Raw genomic sequence first — 19120 nt, 5'->3', positions numbered from 1 at the left:
ATCTGATCTGTGCCAGCCAAATCCACTCCCCTTGCCTGCAAGGGAAAAGACAGGAATGCTCTTTGTTGCCGGGAGCTACAGGGACCGATTTAGGGTTCACCTCCAGAGGCCCTTACATCCTGCTGAAGAACAGAATCAGGACAAAGCAGGTGGCAGCAAAGGAGACCCTGGCCCAGAGCAGTGGAGAGAGAGAGGCGGGGACACAGAGCATTTGGGAGCAGGCTATCGGGAGGACAAGGACACATGAAATGCCAAAAACCATGCTTGGAGATGCAACAGTGGGCGAGGTCATTCTTACCGTGGGGTTCTCCCAGAGATCACAAGTGAGGCTCTCCAAGAAGGAAACAAGAACTCACACAACAAGAGCTCCCTGTAAGGAATTATTACTCTTTCTTGCAAAATGCATCACTGAACAAGTTATTATCATTCATAAACGATAGGGTTTTCCTGAGGCAGGAAACTGACACAACGTTTTCTGGAAGGTAATTTGGGTCTCTCTAGCAAATACTTAAATATTCAAACCCTTTGATCTAGCAAGCCCACTTCTAGAAACTTCTTCAAACAGAAATGCTCCCGCTCTCAGAAACTGCTAGAGAAATCTGTACAAAGGCATTCATTGTTGACAAGACATGCCTTTTTGATTCATTTTGCCTGTGAAATTTTGTCACTTATTTCATTTTATAAGAAACATTACGCATCAGTGAGGTGGCTGGTAGGATTCATGACATCATCTGGCTGTGTAAAGGAGCCAAGACCTGGCATTTTATCATTTGTTTTGAAGCTGGTCTCCACCAGTAGAGGTGAGTCCCTTGAGGGCAGGGGCCACCTCCTAGCCACTCGTCCTTTCAGACTCACCACAACATCCAGTATTGCTCAAGTGCTATTTGTTAAATGAATTCAGGGCCCTGCCCTTTTTAGCACAGTATTCTAGAAGCAGAGCTGAGAGAGACCTGCCTCACTCTTGGCTGTGTCCTCATTCCCCTGTGCATGTAGTCACTGCTTTAGGAAGGGAGATGAAGGGGTTCAAGAGAAAGAAGGAGGAGCCACTGTGAAATGACTGATGTCTAGACTGGCAGACCAGTGAACTGTGACTCAAAAGTTCGGCAGCTGAAGTCCTTAAGATGAAGTAAGTCAGAGTTTTCAGCTTGTTGTCTGTACCTTGAACCTCCTGAAATTATATGCAGCCCTTTTCTGGGGAAACTGCGTGTGGCTTTCATGAGCTTCTCAAAGAACTCATGTCTATGATGCTCTAAAAAAGTGATCAAGAATCACTGAGCCAAGGTATTTTGACTCAGAAAAGGGCGTGTTCAGATCATCTTTGCCAAGGAGTAACAGCCGCGGGAGAAGGCCAGCCAGTGTCATAAATAGAGCTACACAGGACTACAAAATAAACTGTCACGCTGATGTGCCAATTTTCCTTTTGCAACCACTTAATACAGTGTTTCAAAGTGCTACAATTTTAGAGCACGCTTACTACAACCCCCACCCAGCTCATAGACTTACCTTGATGTTGTTGTCTGGCTCCAGAGAGTGTGAAGTGGTATTTTCTGACTCTAAAACAAGGAGGCATAAGAGAAGCTGAGAGGGAAACAAGCTGAACGTTCCAAATATCACCTATGAAACAAAATCTACCATGGGAGGTTGTCACTACCCCATTTACTTGATAGTAAAATTATTAATCAAAAATTTTCAGGCAGGCAATCAAAAGTAGTTGATTTTCTGTGACAGCATTTCATTAAACATAGGTCAGAGTCATTTTTGGGAGTGAGTGAGGAATGCTGTTATTCCATTTCCTAAGTCCTCAGAACACTGGCTTCCCCTCATCTGATGTAACTGCTATCGTCTTATCGAAACAGCAATCAATTCAGCCTCAAGTTATTTGCTTTCAAAAAGCTCTGCTGTTTGCCAATTTGATTACCTTTCAAGATGGCTTTGGTGCTCTTGATATTTTGTAATAGACCAAAGGCAGATTTAACAGGAAGAAATTTTCAAAAATTTGCCACAATCTGTGAGTACATACCAGGAGTAAATTACTGTTTTCCCAATCATCTTCTACTATGCTGCTTTATACAAAATGGCTCTGCCTGAGGCAGAACTTCCAGGCTCCCTCCAACTCTCATCCTTCCACCATGCCATTAGTTCTGGTCCTTTCTTTTAACCTACAGGTTAACAGGTAGCTGTGTGAGGCCACCTGACCCTCTGCCCAGGGAGATGATGGGATCACCAACACCACTTATTAGCACTTGTCTGTCTGCTTCGTCATGCTAAGTGCTATAAAAAGCAAATAATAAGATGCTGGGGCACCTGGGTGGCTCAGTTGGTTAAGCATCTGACTCATGATCTAAGCTCAGGTCTTGATCTCAGGGTTGTGAGTTCAAATCCCATGCGGGGCTGCATGGGCATTGAGTCTATTTAAAAAAAAAAAAAAAAGCAAAAGGAGATGCAGTAGTTGGTCTCAAGATACCTACCATCCAAGCAGAGAAAAATCTATACTGACACCAAAAAGCGTCTGAGTATGGGAGAGCAGAAACAGAAACTAACCTGGGGAGCAGAAGACCTAGTTGAGAAATTGCAATGAGTTGTGATTCAAAAGACTGGGCTCTGGGCCATTCAAGTTCTGAGTACTTGTCTCCTCTGTCCTCTACCTATAATGGTCATGATCTCTAAAGTCCTGATATGGGTTCTGTTTCTACTATCCCAAACTTTCCTCCCTCAGTGACTCTGGACAAAGTAAAAGGCTAAGGGGCCTTGGCAGCCGCTGCAGCAGCTACAGAACTGGAGACACAAAACAACAGATTCTCCAATGGTCTTGAGTATGCTCATAATCATGATAGATTTGACATTTTCTGGCAGATATCAGAAGTGTCCAGAAGAAGGATGCTTTTTCTAATTCACAGTAAGTTGCAACATGGGCTAGCTTGCAGGCCAGAAATAGGGAGATGAGGTGAGCAAGCAAAGCCCCAAGGGCAAGAGTCAAGGCTGGACCCCATAGCTTCAGATACTCAGACTGGAAACAGACACTTCCAAGGCCTCATGTACCACCACTTTGCAACTGATGCCCAAATCCTAAACCTGACTTCCTGCAGAAATGCTCTACAAATACAGCCAGATATTCTCTGGGACCCTTAAGCCCAACCAAATAGGCCCACCTCCCTTTGCACTTCTATTGAAGGCCTATCATACTCCCACTGCCCAAATCTGAAATCTTAAATTAGCATGGAGTCCTTCATGCCTCCCTGACTTCAGTACTCACTCAGGGACCATGGCCTCAAACTCTGATAGCCTCATGGTCTCTCTATCCATTCCCTCCATGCCAAGCCTTCTGCCACCACTCTGGGCTTTTTTTTTTTAAGATTTCATTTATTTATTTATTCATGACAGACACAGAGAGAGAGAGGCAGAGACACAGGCAGAGGGAGAAGCAGGATCCCTACGGGGAGCCCAAAGCAGGACCCATCCCAGGACCCCAGGATCATGACCTGAGCCGAAGACAGATGCTCAACCACTGAGCCATCTAGATGCCCCTGCCACCACCCAGTTTAAATATCTTTTCTCTCCCCTGAACCACAGATACCCTCCTAACTGATCTTCAGACCACCAATATTGCTGCTTTAATACATCCTAGCTGGTATTGGTTAATTGTCTACAACACTGTTCTAAACACATCACTTCTTGTCCCCAAATCTTCACTATCATCATCCTGCTTACTGAGTCAAACCCACATTGCTCCCAGACAGCACAGTACCCCTCCATGTAGGCAACACTCAGTAATATCAATATCCTCATTGTTCACAGTTGATCCACCAGTGACAAGGAAACCATCTCTCCAAGCCTGTTTCCTTACCTGTTAAATGCAGATGTTAACAAGTTCTACTTTATAGAGCTGTCATGAATATTAAGTAAAATAAAGGGGATCCCTGGGTGGTGCAGCAGTTTGGCACCTGCCTTTGGCCCAGGGCGCGATCCTGGAGACCCGGGATCGAGTCCCACGTCGGGCTCCCGGTGCATGGAGCCTGCTTCTCCCTCTGCCTGTGTCTCTGCCTCTCTCTCTCTCTCTCTGTGACTATCATAAATAAATAAAAATTAAAAAAAAAAAGTAAAATAAAATATATAAAGTGCTTAAATGTTAGTGATGATGATGAAGAAGAAGATGAAGGTGATCTCCCCAGAACATCCCTCAAATGGTTGTACTCAAATCTGGCTCATGATTCTTCTTTCTCATGTTCACTTCCAGCCAAGAGCACTTAGCTGTTATGCCCAACAAATGCACTTGATCCCATATCTGTGTCTCAGGTCCCCTCTAACTTCCCTGAAATTGCCTTCTCTAGCTTTCAAGGAATGGAATCTTCCAGGGCCTGATGATTGAAATGACGTAATGAAGAATCCAGTCCACTTTTCTCAACACTTTGACTTAATCCTTTCCTGCTTATAAAAATCATCCAAACCAAAGTTTTATTAAAGAGGCAGAGAAGTTTACACCTACCTACATATTTTCCCCATGACCGTATCTAACCCTAATTTCTTCCAAAAAAAAAAAGGTTTATATTTATTTTTATCTTATCTATATTTTAAGGTTGAAAGAGAGACTTAAAATAGTTATAAAACAATCTTCCCAGAGTACAGAGAATTATACCAGTAGAGAAAATGAAATTTGAGGGATGCCTGGCTGGCTGTTGGAAGAGCATGTCACTCTTGACTTTGGGGTCTTGAGTTTGAGCCCCACATGGGGTGTGGAGATTACTTAAATAAATAACTTTTTAAAAGAGCATGAAATGTGAATTTAGACAGATATTAGATAAAAGATCAGCTCTTCCACTTCCTAGCTTAAGCTCTGCTCAAGAGAACAGGACTCTGAATATAATTAAACAGCCGGAGTCCAAATCTGCATAACATGCTTCCTAGGAATCACTGAGTCTCAGTTTCCTCATCTGTAAAATGGAGATCCTGATACCCAGTGTGCAAGCCATGGTGAGAAGCAAGTGGCATAGTCTGGAAAGGACCAAGCCTAGGGCCCAACTCAAGGCCCAGAAATGAGACCTGCTGTCTGGACACCCTGCCCACTCTAATGTTACTGTGGAGTGGGCTCTACTTCCAAACACATGTATGTTCTCCAGACTGCATCATTATGAGAATCAAATCAAGAGTGATGGTAAGGTATGACAACTGTATTAGTCAGCTTGAGCTGCTATAAAAAATATGATAGGCTGGGGACTTTAACAGCAGACATTTAATTCTCGCAGTTCTGGAGGCTGAGAAGTCCAAGGTCAGGGCACAAGCAGGGAGGTTAATTCTGAGGCCTCTCCTCTTAGCTTGTAAGCAGCCGCCTTCTCACTCTATGCTCACATGAGCTTTCCTCAGTGCACGTTCATGGAAACAGAGCAAGCTCTCTGGTGTCTTTTCTTACAAAGGCATTAATCCCATCAGATCAGGACCCCTCATGACCTCATCTAACCCTATCTCCCAAAAGCCTCTCCAAGTACCATTGCACTGGGGGTTAAGCCTTTGACATATGAATGATGGAGGGCACATGTCACAACATTCAGTCCATAATGACATTATTTAACACTACTCTTACTCATTATTATAGGATCACCAGTCTGCCTTCTAAGTCTCTACATCTGTTTTGCAGAGTCCCAAGATATTTTTCCACATGCTCACCAAACAGTTCGCTCAGCCACTGCATGATTGGCCAGTTTTCTAAGGTCTCTGTAATTCCCAGAAGTGCTTCTAAGGTACTCAATATCCACAGAGTCCCTGAAAAAGGCCTTCAGCCATACCCAAAGCTGCTGCCTCCTATTACTGCTTCTGCTAAGTCTACTGTTCCAGCCCCAAAAAGTTGTCAATGGATACCTTCCACTTTTTGACAACCAAAGGCCTCAGTGTCTTGACCCAAAAAAAGTAGCAGAAGCTCCTCACTTTTGGGCTGGTTGTCTCACAGATTTCAGACAAAAAGCTTTCCTCTTCCTTCCCAGGATGCACACATGCTCCACAGGTCTTCTGCTCATTGCACAGAGCATGGTATTTAATAGACACTCAATAAACATCACTTAACTGATAGTGGCCTGAACTAGAGTGAGTCCTGCAGAATGAATGCTCTACTCAAAACTGGACCTATATCTAGCTCCAAGGCATTTTTCACCAGTGAAGTTTGTGGGCTTCAGTCCTTTCCCTCCTGAGCAAGACAAGCTGCTTCCTCAAACCAGAGCTTCTGACCAGTATGCTACAAAATGGGTCACTGGTGTGCCAGGAGATATCATTTCCCCCAAGTCCCCAGGGTTGTAGGGCTAGGCCTGGGAGCCACAAATCACAGCTGGATCCCTTATGTGATCAATAGCTCTCACAGTTAACCCCAGTGTGCCATACAATTATATCATTCTCTATGTGCAATACAGTTATAGTCATACTATCCAGCATGAATTAGAGAAGGTTGAGAAGCACTTCCTCAAGCTAAAAGAGCCCCAGGCAGGCCTCCCCTCATTTTGTCATGTGTGCACCTTAGGACAAGTCCAACTTGGGTTCAAGATATCATCTCCCACCAAAAATTGTGAATGAAATACCATTTGCATCTGTATCTTCATTTCTACACATTCATTGGTTCCCACCTTTCCTTTCCTTCCTTCACACATCTTTCAAACTTGGTTGATCTCTTTATTCTTTCCTTTGATAACTTGATCTCATCCCCCTGCTACACCTCCTCCATCCCTCCTTGCTGCACTGTCATCATCCATGGGTCTTCATGGGTCTCCTAGAATAGTAATTTATTCTCTAACAATTATTTGAATGGAATTTCTTAAAACTGAGTCCAAAGAGGAAGAACCCCAAGATAACTGTATTTGGGGGCAATTTTTTAGTACAACTCACATACTATGAGCTCACATACTAGAACTATATCTACAAATTTGATAGCCTAGATTAACACAATTCCTTAAAAGGCACCATCTATGAAAATTCACACAAGAATTTTTAGACAATCTGAATAGACCTATATCTATTAAATAAATTGAACTAATTAATAATTTTCTAAAACAAAAAGCACAAGGCCTATATGAGTTCATTGGTGAATTCTATCAAACATTTAAAGGAGAAAGTGTAAGAGTTCTCTACAATCACTTGATTGTAGAGCAAAGGTATTTCTAATTCCTTTGATGAGGTCGGTATTACCCTAATATGAAAACCAAAGACATTACAAGAAAAGAAAATTAGAGGCCAATATCTCTCATAAACAGAGATGAAAAATCCTCAACAAAATATTAGCAAATCAAATACAACAATGTATAAAAATAATTACCCACCATGGCCAAATGGGACTTAGTCCAGGTATGCAAGGTTGGTTCAACATTTAAAAACCAATTAATGTAATCCATCTCATCAACAGGCTAAAAAAGAAGAAACACAATAGATGCAGATAAAGCATTTGACAAAATCCAACACCCATTCATGATAAAAATTTTCAGAAATCTAGGAATAAAAGGAACTTCCTCAACTTGATAAACATACTCAATGGTGAGAAATGTAAGCTTTTCCTATGAAGATCAGAAAAAGGCAAAAGAGGGTGAGGTCCCTTCTCACCATGCCTTTTCAACATTATACTGGAAATACTAGTTAATGAAATAAGAAAAGGAAAAAAATGGTATACAAATTGGGAAGGAAGAAATAAAACTGTCCTTGTTCACAGACGACATGATCATCTGTGTAAAAAATAAAAAATAAAAAATAAACTGACTAAGAAACTCCTGAGACTAATAAGCAATTACAGCAAGGTTGTAGGATACACAATTAAAATACATAAGTCAATTGCTTTCCTTTATACCAGCAATGACCAAATGGAACTTGAAACTAAAAGCACAATATCATTTACATTAGCATTATCTAAAAGTGAAATATTTAGACATAAACCTAACAAATTATGTGCAAGATCTATTTGAGAGAAACCACAAAACTCTGATGAACAAAAACAAATAACTAAATAAATGGAGAGATATCCCATGTTTATGGATAGGAAGATTCAATATAGTCAAGATGTCAATTCTTCACAGTTTGACCTAGAGTCAATGCAATCCCAATCAAAATCCCAAAAAGTTATTTTGGAGATATCAACAAATGGATTCTCAAGTACATATACGGAGGCAAAAGACTCTAACAGCCAACACAATATTGAAGGAGAAAAACAAAGTTGGGAGGTCTGATGCTACCCTACTTCAAGAAGCTACTATGAAGCTATAGGAATTAAGACAGTGATAGGATGTGCCTGGCTAGCTCAGTTGGTAGGGCATGTGACTCTTGATCTGAGTTGTGATTTTGAGCCCCACATTGGGTATGGAGATTACATAAAAATAAAATCTTAAAAGAAAAAAAAGAGTGATGTATTGATGAAAAAATCGACAAATAGATCAATGAAACAGAATAAGAGCTCAGAAATAGACTCTCATAAATATAGTCAACTGATCTTTGACAAAAGGGCAAAGGTAATACAATAGAGCAAATAGTGTCTTTTCAACAAATGGTACTAGAACAACTGGACATGCACATGCAAAAAAAAAAAAGAATCTAGACACAGATCTTACATCTTTCACCAAAATTAACTAAAAATGGATCATAAACCTAAATATAAACACAACACTATAAAACCCCTAGAAGATGACATAGGAGAAAACCTAGATGATGTTAGGCATGTTGATCCCTTTTTAGACACAACACCAAAGACATGATACATGAAAGATAATTATGTGACATTTACATAATAATAAGACATAATACATGAAAGACAATTACATGAAATAATAGGCTAGACTTCATTAAAATTAATAACTTCTGCTCTATGTCAAAAGAATGAGAACACAAGCCACAGACTGGGAGAAAATATTTGCAAAGACATATCTGATAAAGAACTGGCATCCAAAATACACAAAGAAGTTTTAAAACTCAACAATAAGAAAACAAACAGCTTGATTAAAAATGGCTCAAAATTTAACATGCACTTCACTGAAGAATATATACAGGTGCAGATAAACATATGAAAAAACATGACATGAGGGCAGCCCCGGTGGCTCAGCGGTTTAGCGCCGCCTTCAGCCCTGGGCGTGGTCCTGGAGACCTGGGATCGAGTCCCATGTCAGGCTCCCTGCATGCAGCCTGCTTCTCCCTCTGCCTGTGTCTCTGCCTCTCTCTCCGTGTCTCTCAGGAATAAATAAAGAAAATCTTTAAGAAAAAGAAAAGAAAAAACATGACATGAGACATGAGAAGACACTCCACATCACATGTCTTCAGGAAATGCAAATTGAAATAACAATGAGCCACCACAACACATCTGTTAGAATGGCCAAAATCACAAACCCCAAATGCTGGCAACACTGACAACACCAACTGTTGGCAAAGATGTGGAGCAACAGGAACTTTTGTACATTGCTGCTGGGAAGGCAAAATGGTACAGCCACTTTGGAAGACAATTTGGGTATTTTGTATAGGACTACACATACTCTTAGCACATAATCTAACAAACAAATGGTTGGTATTTACCCAAAGGTACCCAAAACTTATGTCTACACAAAAACCAGAGATGTTTATAGCACCTTTGTTCATAATTGCCAAAACTTGGACACAACCAAGATGTCCTTCAGTAGGTGGATGGATTAATAAACTGTAGTCCATCCAGACAATGGATGGAATATTATTCAATGATAAAAAGAAATGATCTACCAGGCCATGAAAAGACATAGAAGAACCTTAAATGCTATTAAGTAAAATAAACCAATCTGAAAAGGCTACATGCTGTATAATTCCAATTATATGATGTTCTGGAAAAGGCAAGATTATGGAGATAGCAAAAAAGCAATGGTTTCCAGGGGCTGGGGAGAAAGTAGGATGAATTGATAGAATATAGAAGGCTTTTAAGGCAGTGAAAATACTCTGTACAATACAGTAATAATGGACACATGTCGTCATATATTTGTCCAAACCCACAGAATGTACCAGTGCCAATGGTGAACCCTAATGTGAACTACATAGTTGGGGTGATTATGATGTGTCAGTGTAATTTCATCAATTATAATAAATACACCACTCTGACAGGGACACTGATAATTGGGGAGGCTGCGCATGTGTGGGGGCAGGAGGCATATGGGAAGTCTCTGTACCTTCCTCTTAATTTTGCTGTGAACCTATAACTGCTATTTAAAAAGGTCTGTATAAAAACAATTATGCTGTAAAAACCAAATGTTGCTCAATTAATATTTTTAAGCAAATGAACACATTAGCATCCATGGTCAAGTACTGCTAGCAGCCAATAAAAAGGAGGAGGAAGGTAGTGAACAATTCTACAGGAGGGCAGATAGTGGTACTTCAAGGTATCACATCTACGTTAAAATTCACTCACTCTCAATCATTCTTGTCCAACAGCTCCCCAAATGCAACTGGGTAACGATTTCCCTAGAGATTCATGTCACTTCCCTAATTTCAGTCTTCCTGAGTTCACTCCCCTTCGTATCTCACTGAATAGTGGGAATAAATCAAATTTACCCATCACAACTATCTGGCCAAAGGAAAGAGAATTTTACTCTCTCAAGAGAAGAGAGTTGCTTCCTTCTACACATGCATTTGCTACATGCATCATTATTGAAAAAATTGGTTTATGTGCACTAGAAAAAAAATTGAAGAAGAGTATTTCCCAGTAGGGTTTAGGGTTCAATGTAGGAATTTTTTGTGTACAAGTGGGATTAAATATTTCCACATAAATACTTTCAATTTATTTATGAAATTTATATGAAAGCAAGAAGATTTTACTTCCTGGGGAGAGATCACTGATGAATATTCAGGAGTAATTGTTGTATGCTGTATATCTCTTATCAATGAGGGGGGGGGGAGGAAATAAGCCTAATGAGCCTATTTGACCTCCAGAAAGGCTGTGTTCTCCTCTATGGGTGAAGGCACACCCATGTGTATCTCCCACTATGTACACTCCACCATGTTTGGACAGTGGGGCTAAATGTCAAAGACATTTCTTTTTTTTTAAGATAGATTTATTGATTGATTGATTGATTGATTCATGAGAGGCACAGAGAGAGAGAGGCAGAGACACAAGCAGAGGGAGAAGCAGGCTCCATGCAGGGGGCCCAATATGGGACTCGATCCCGGATCTCTAGGATCACACCCCAGGCTGAAAGCGGCACTAAACCGCTAAGCCACTGGGGCTGCCCTGTCAAAGACATTTCTTAAGAAAACCTATTTTTTCCAGGACCATCATCTCCATGCCAGCCTTCTAATCGATGGAAAAGAGAAAGGACAAAACAACAAAGGAGACAGCAGAGCCCATGCTTCCTCCTCCTGACCTTCATCCTCAGCACTAGGTCTGACCCAGCCTGGCTTGGCCCATGCCACCCCATAGCCCCCAAGGCTGTCTCCCATTCTTACTTCAGCTTCAGCAGACAGAGTTCCCATTCTGACCTGTCCACGCTGCCTCACTCTGCCTGCAACTCCACTGTACACAATTCAAAATAAGAAGCATTCACTGAGCATCTACTATGTGCCAGGCCCTAGGCAATGTAGAATTAGATCCAAAGGTCCTCCTTCCAAATCAGGACTCTCTTTTTTGATTACCCTCCAGAATCACATGGATCTTTATGTCAATGGTGAAAGTAGTAATAATAATGCCCAAAAGTTATACAGAATTTAAGGCACTAGTCTAAGCATTTGCCTATACTAACTCATCCAACCCCCTAACATCCCTATAAGGTGTTGTTCATATTTACCAACAAACTGAGGCAGAGCGATTACTAGTAAGGCTACAAGCTAGTAAGCAGAACAGATGTAGCACAGGCAGCCTGGCTCTAGAGTCAAGGTCTGAACTACTGGGCTGAAAGCTGGTAGGAGCAGTGGAAAGAGAAGCAACATTCAACTCCGTATATTTTAACACAACACTTACTAGGTGCTCAGACCAAGGAGTCAGGGATGAATGGAAGTGCCTCCAAGAGGGAAGTTCCTTCTCCCTCTTTTCAGAAACAAGGCCAGCCCATGCAAACACACCTCCAACACCGTGATACCCTAGCAGACAGGGCCTCCCGCCTCGGAATCCACTCACTCATTGTGTCTCCACTCCTTTCACCCTCCTCTGCCCATCTACACTCATTAACCCAGCACTCTGGATGCTACAGTCACCCAAAGGCCCTTACTCTGTCGATCCTTTGATTCTGTGTCTCTACCTAGCATTCCCTCTGTGACCTGATTCTGAGAGTCAACCTCCAACCTTCACACTCCCTGACTTGGGTAATAGATCTGCCCGTCCCCACCTAACTGGTACTTCTCCCCACCTGAAAGTACATTAAGATCCTAGCTTAGACTTTGTACCTATCGACACAATATGCATGCTTGATCAACCCTTGCTGCTTTGATTCACCTTTATTCATTTATTCCTTCAACAAATAATGTCCATCTACCATATGCCAGATAACGTACAGAATCCTTTATTGGCATCCATTATTCCTTTATATCCCCTGAAGATCACTATTAGGTTTTTATTACCTTCATTCTATATATGGGGAAGCTGAGCTCTTGGCATTTTTATCAAGTTCTTGGGGAATCATTTGCTAGGCTGTGCGCTCCTTGAAGCTGAGCCTACCTTTCACTTTTCTGCCCCAGCCCTCCAGGAGGCACTCGGCAAACAGTTGTGTAATTGCGTTAGATTAACAAACCAACTGGGTGCTCCGAGCAGCCTGACCCCGACAATATCCAGCAGACATCTTGCTGACCTGAAAGCCCTCTCTCATTCATGTCACACAATAAAAATTGACCTGAACACCACCTGCTTTATCAGCAACCACCAGCCACTACCAGAGCTTTGCAAATGAGGAATGGTTAGAAACCTCACTCTCACCGCATCTTCCAGGGAAAAGAACCAAAAGCAATCATCTGGGGTGAAGGGTGGACCCCTGCTAGCCAGGTCACTTCCTGGGGAGGAGAGCATTCAGTCTGGGCACCTGGAAATATAACACATACGGTGTCTGCTCCTTGTTGCCCGGGAGGCCTTGACAGCTGTCAGCTGTTCTGACATAGCCTGACAATAATGAGCCCATAATGCCTCTTCAGGGTCTTGCTAAGTCATCAGATCCCTGGGTGATGCCATCTGCTGGGGGAGCACGCCCAGAGATTCTGATCCCAAGGCAGCAGCCATACAAAGAGATTTTATCCTGGGATTTATGCCAGGTACAGAGGCCTGACCTGACACTGCAGGGTTTAGAATTCAGAGCCAATAGACCAAGTGTCCCCAAGGAGAAAAGCAAATGATTTTCTGAAGACCGTGGGACCTGCTGTTTCTTCTTAGGAACCCATTAATAAAATGATAATAAAACTAAAATATCATTAAAAGAACATATTTAGATCAATTGTTCCTTTCAGCAGGTTGTAATTCCTGTAACTCTCAGGGAACAGCTTTGAGTTCTGCATAGCAGCTCCCACGCAAGACACAATCTGTCTGTGGCAGAGGGGATGAGTCAGCCTACAGCAGGGAGGGGGCAAGGACAGCCTGCCGCCCTCCCCACAGCAGCTCGGCAGCTCAGCTGGGTTTTCTTGCAAGATGAGCTTTTCACCTGCTGGTCACTTCTCTCTGTTTTAAAAGGAAGAATATCTCAGAGGCTTCAAATTATGAGGGAAGTGGCAACTGCCCTCCTTCAGAGCAGGCATGATGCCCCCTCAACTCTTCCCTGGTCGGGGTTTTCAAAATGCAAAGCCCTACAGACATCTTTGATGATTATCAGCAGCAGGAGCAAATGATGAGCCCTCATTTCTGTCTGTTCCTCCTATCTTCAATACCCCCAGCTATAAAATGACTTCGTGTGACAGCCTGATGGGCAATGCAGGGACTTATTCATTCATTCGTTCATTCATTCATTCATTCATTCATTCATTCATCCACCAATGCTTATTGAGCATGCTTCCACGCTGCGTGCTGTGTCAGGTGTTAGGGAAGTTAGGCTGAGGTGGAAGCACCTCAGGACTCCTGCCTGCTTCCAGCTCCCCGCCTGCAGGCTACCTCCCAAGAGCCCCTGCCCCAGAAGCCAAGCCAGAGCCAGAGGCCAGGCTGGAGTTTCTGCAGCCAAAACACAGAGCTGAGCTTGGCAGAGCAGGGCTGCTCCCTCCCACCAACTGCTGCACCCACACGCCAGCCTTCCAGCTGCCCCTCACCACTGTGGGATGTCCCTTGACCCCACTGGGAACTATGCCTCTGACCCTCTCCCCCCGCAGGCCGCAGCTTGCCCATGAAGAGTTTGCAGACTGTTGGCCTGCCTTCCCTTTCTGCCCCCGACCCCTGCTTTCTGCTTTCCATGGGAGCCCTCAGAAGGCCCTCTGCTCACCTAATTCCGACTTTCCCTGACCTTTTCTCCTCTGTTGCCTCTGTCACCGAACAGTGAGGGAGCAGAGGATGTCACCCCACAATATGCCACTTTGACAAGTGGGTTGTTTTGAGCTAAAGGCATCAGGACTCAGCAGACTCAGGAAAGGTTCTGTTTTGTTTTGTCTATGTCTCTCTTAACTGCCTGCAAGAGGGTAGATCAAGGGCTTATACCAGGAAGAGCATTAACACTGGAGATAATGTTTTATATTAGAAAGACTTATCTGAGTGGCCTGACACACATTGGTTTCCTAAACATTTGCTCTTCCATCTTCCTGGGAATTGTCCCCCTGCCGCCGAGACCCCAAACTCCCTCCCCTTCTCCTTAGCTCAGGATGCATAGAAGCCTCCATTGCCTGAGTAGCTTGAAGCCTCTCACATCTTTGGGGCTCCTGTATGTATGAAATTAAATTTGCTTCTATCCTCTTACTCTGTCTTATGCCCATTCAACTATTAGACCAACCAGAGAACCTACAAAGGAAGGGAAGAGTTGGCTGTCCCTACAAATGTCGGGTGCTAGTCCAGATACTCTTCAGACTCAATCATCAGCATCAGACAGGGAGGAGCTGTGACCTCTGGATTCAAGGTCAGCACCTCTGGGCTGGCTGCAGATGACAAATGCTTTCCTGTCCAGCCATTCTCAAACACAGGTCATCACAGGCCATGTCCTCACCCACTCCGTGCTTCCCTCACTGCGGCCAGAGCAGTCTTTCTAAAACTCCTATCTGGCCATGTCACTTCTCTGCCTATGACCCTTACATGATGTCACACATCATGGTGGCTAAGATCATGAATGCTAGAGCCAGACTGTCTGATTTCAAATCCTGACTATCCCATTACTCCCTGGGTAATGCTCAACACTCCTTGAGCAAGTGACTTAACTTCCCTGATCCTTGGTTTCTTCATCTGCAAAATGGGTATAATAATAGTATCTGTCTTTTAAGAGTTGCTTGAAAGACTGACTGAAGTTAACATTGGGCTTAGAACAATATCTGGCACAGAGTAAGTGTCCTATATGTTCCTACTGAATAAAGAACGGCTCCCTACTGCCCAGCATTTAAGCTCCAGGCCCCTTAAGTGGTCTACACATGTGATCACCGTCTGTTCTACCTAACTTTCTGGTCTCACCCAACGTCCCAGGGCCAACAGGCAGTGCTCCAGACCCAGAGCCAAGTGCAGACCCTGCATGTGCATCTGCATGCCCCCCATCTGCATGCCCCCCATCTCCATCTCCATCTCTCTCCCCACCCTCTGCCTTTACTTGGACTTTCTTCTCTCTGGAAGGTTCTGCTCCACAAGCTCCTGGTGTCCTGCCCACCCACCTGCTCAGCCCCTGGCCACACTGGCTTCAGTAGCCTCTCCCCATGCTCTACAGCTCCCGGTTATTCACCACCCCCAAGCCACTTCCTAAACTATATTCTAATCGCTTGCTTCCCGCTAGCCTAAAAAACCCAGTCGTCTCCTCAGCATGTCACACCATGCTTACTGCCCAGTAGGCGCTCAATAAATACTTGATGAAAGAACAAATGTCCAAACTGGATGATAAATTAGTCATCAGCCGTATTTCCAACTCCCCAGTCATTCCAGATACAATCATTGTTTGGACTCAGCTCTCAGTGCCAGGAAGAAGGTTCTTCTTTTCTGAGGATATCCAAATCCCAGACAGACAAGGGGGTGCTGCACAGGGAAGGAGTACAGCCTGATACTGATTCCCCAAAAGGTGGTAACTGCAGTATTCCAGAGAGTATGGGACCCTGAAGCATTGAGGGAAGGAAGCCTGGACACAGGGTGAGATCAGAGACCTGACTGTTGCACTGACTCACCGGACAGCCTTCTTGCCTTTCTGGGCCTCAGTTTCCCCACATTTAAAATGAAGGGCTTGACTTTGTGCTCTCTGAGGATTTCTTAAACTCTAAAAATAGTTGAATCTATCCAAATATCGAACATGACTTGATTCAAGCCATGTCATTCCTCCATGCCAATCATCTTCAGTGGCTCCCCACCACCCTTAGAATCAAGACTCAGTACTGAACCGGCAAGTGGATTGAGTGCTCTCTCACTCTGGCCTGCTCCTGTCTAACTCCCGACTTCCCATCCCAGTGAAACCCTTCCTTCACCTGCTAAACAGGTCCCTTCTCTGTTCCTCCTGTTTCCACCTGAAGTACCTTCTCTCCTCTCTGCAAATCTGACATCTTCCTTCTTTTCTAGAACCAAGTCAATCAAATCAAATCTTCATGCAACTGTCCCCAGCAGCCTCAACCCACTGGGGCCTTGACCTTCCTTGTTTGCCTACAGTTTGGGTCTGCATATATGGTATCGAACTGTATGATTTATTGCCTCAGATCTTGCCTCCGGTTGACTCCTACGTATGAGCATGGGCTTCTCAAGGAAGAGGCTTTGTCTTCTGTCTTGTCACCCTTTCCTCTTATCCCACCTCAATAATCTGTTAGAGAATAGTATTTGGTGAATAGTGGCTGAATAAGCAACTTTCTGGCTGAATCATACATCTTCCAAGTAGTCACGGGTGCTCAGAAGATGGGGCTAGATGCCAGTGATGACATAAGGAACCACTGGTTTATCAACCACAAAGATGGTTTTCAAAAACCAGATGCTTCAGTGCATGCCAACTGTCTCATCAGTAACCAGCCAGTCACTTCCTTCGTGTACCTGAGGCTCCTTCCACTAAGAGAATCACATGTTTTTACTGTCGTCTTCCTACTGTCTTGTCTGGCCCCCATACATCCTTGGCCCCATCACAGATGTCACCCAAAAGATTAAAGCTGGAAGGAAATGGAATGAGAAGAGTCTATCAAACCGCCCTACCCCCCTGTGGGCCTCCTGCCAAAGGCCAATCACTTGTGGCTTGTGGATCCAGTCCACCTTTCACAACTCATTTTTACCTAAAATGGATTCTCCTGTTTATTTTCTTTTCTTGAACAGGAATCCTCACCCAGTGGCTTCTGTTCTGAAGTATCCAGTGTGGCTGCTCCTTTCATGAGTCTTCCAAACCCAGAAGAATCTAGCACTCACTTCCTCACTTCCCTCTCTTCTGTGCCAGCTTTCCATCCCACGTGCTAATGATCATCATAACCGCACTCACCAAGGTGGGCAAAGCTCTTCACAGCCCTCAGCCTGTTTCTGTGGAGAATCAGGATTGCCAACAGCCCTGCCTCCTGATCCCTCCATGGCTCCCTCCATTCCCAGACCTTCACTTCTAGGGACAGAGTGGCTCACTGTGGTAAGGGAAAGTGTCCAGACAGAGCGGCAGGAGCCAGGAAAGGTGGCCAGGAAGGGCCATGACAGGAGGACAGGCAGAAAGCCAAAACCCAGAGATCGAAGTGAACGGGTCAGTGGAGATAACAGGACCCACTTAGAAACCGCTATCTACTTCTCCGGGTGTCATTTCCAGCTGAGGGTTTTCTCAGAGTCCTGATAAGGTCAAGTTGTGGAATAAACATGGAAAATGGCACTTCCTTTGCCCCCAAACACCAGATGGTGCCAGATACAGATCTCTTTCGGCCTGAGTGGCCTACTGATTTAGAGCAGCCCTCCAGCAAAGCGCCCTGGCAGCCCTAGTGCAAAGGGACGGTGCTCCACTTGTGCCTAAATCAGTTTTTACCAAAAAGGCATTTCCCTATAGAATTATTTTTATAGAGCGTGGCCAGGTTCCAAAACCACCTGCAAAAACCTATTTCTACCCAAAATGTAGCTGAAATAGTACACGCTTACAAAAAGAAAAACCATTTAGTGGAGGAGGTGGCGGATGAGTGTGAAATACGGAATGAATACAAAGACATGATTTTAAATAATGAGTAAAATTGGGTTAAGAGTTCCTTGAGGGCATGAGCTTTTCTTAGTGAATTATTTGTCTGCCTTCCAGGGCCTAGCTCACAACCCATCACTGAGTGTTTTTGCTCACTGAATCAGGTGCTGGAGAATAAAGCCAGCTTCATTAGAGGTGGATAGGAGAGACCTGAAGACTTGTGAAGATCTTCCAGATGACTTCCAGGGCGTTAGATCCTGACTGCCCCAGATCTAGAACTCCTTACCCCTCAGATCTAGAACTTTCCTTCCTCTACACAGATACACTGGTAGCAATATCCATGCATTTATTAATGATAACAAGGATCTGGTTTTTTTTTGTCCAAAAATGAACTAAACAAATTAAAAGGGCTAAGAAATAAGAGGGAATTTTTCCCAAGGTATCCAGGCAACAGTGTGGAAAGAAAAGAAACATTTTTAAACTAGAAAAAGAAAGATAACAAAAAGAAAAAAAGGAGAGAAGAGGAGGGGAGTGGAGGGGAGGGAAGGGAGGATGGGAAGCAAAGGAAGGTGCTTAACATTTATCAGCCTCAGTTAATCTGCTTACAAAATGGAAAAGTACCCTCCCCAAGGAATGTGAAAAGAAGGGCGTCAGGCACAGTGCTTGGCATCTGCGGGTGTCCTCAGACGTGGTGGCCTCCATTTCTGTTCATATCATAGGACTCTTAAGAGTGTTCCAAGACCAGTAAGGTTGCAATGAGGACTTTGCCACCTCGTGCCAGCCTCACCCGTGGCCTACAGAGAGACACACTGCACAACACCAACCAGGACAACAGGGAGAGGAAGAAATAGCAAAAGCAGAAGCTATTGGCTGGGGACTGAGCACAAATTTACAGCGTGACTCAGGCCTGTAGGACAACGCTATTCTCCTGGAACCTGGAGTTCACTGGGAAGATGTGGTTTCAGCAGTAGTAGACC

At 43.8% G+C, this 19120-nt stretch overlaps 1 protein-coding gene across 1 annotated transcript in view; it reads right to left on the bottom strand.

Annotated features, from left to right (window-relative positions):
* LOC121499070 (cytokine SCM-1 beta-like) overlaps positions 1-17540 on the bottom strand; it is a 188509-nt gene extending 170969 nt beyond the window's left edge. The window contains exon 1 of the mRNA XM_041769570.1: positions 17481-17540. The gene's annotated coding sequence lies outside the window, so the exon portion shown is untranslated. The remainder of the gene's footprint in view (positions 1-17480) is intronic.
* Positions 17541-19120: the final 1580 nt, after the last annotated feature.

This window comes from Vulpes lagopus, chromosome 1 (assembly GCF_018345385.1).
Source record: "Vulpes lagopus strain Blue_001 chromosome 1, ASM1834538v1, whole genome shotgun sequence".
Classification (NCBI taxonomy): domain Eukaryota; kingdom Metazoa; phylum Chordata; class Mammalia; order Carnivora; family Canidae; genus Vulpes; species Vulpes lagopus.
The sequence above is the reverse complement of the archived record's forward strand: the minus strand, read 5'-3'. Positions and strand labels throughout refer to the sequence as shown.